The sequence below is a fragment of the Myotis davidii genome, unplaced genomic scaffold (genome assembly GCF_000327345.1).
Source record: "Myotis davidii unplaced genomic scaffold, ASM32734v1 scaffold421, whole genome shotgun sequence".
NCBI lineage: Eukaryota > Metazoa > Chordata > Mammalia > Chiroptera > Vespertilionidae > Myotis > Myotis davidii.
This window is the reverse complement of record NW_006292440.1, coordinates 844,766-845,140: the sequence shown is the minus strand read 5'-3', so window position 1 is coordinate 845,140 and position 375 is coordinate 844,766.

Sequence of the window (375 nt, the reverse complement as noted above, 5' to 3'; positions counted from 1 at the left end):
GGGACACAGGCTTCCCTTGCAGCCCTGGCATCATCCGGAAGGTCGTCTGGTCTAATTAGCATATTACACTTTTATTATTATAGATTTGTGCTATTGTTGAACTTTTACTGTATTTATCTCACTTAAACAAAACTATGAGATAGGCATGGCATTTGGTGCCATTTTGTAGTGAAGGAAACTAAGGCTCATTGTAATCAGATAATTTTCATATTTTTGGAAGTAGTAGTTTTCTGATTCCATGTTATATTTCTATAGGTAATATTTTCATTCAAATTAGTCTCTACCAATATTTCCCTAAGCTTAAAATTGGCTCTTTAAGTGGCCTTTAAAATATGTTTTTAAAAATTGATTTCAGAAAGAGGAAGGAAGCGGGGG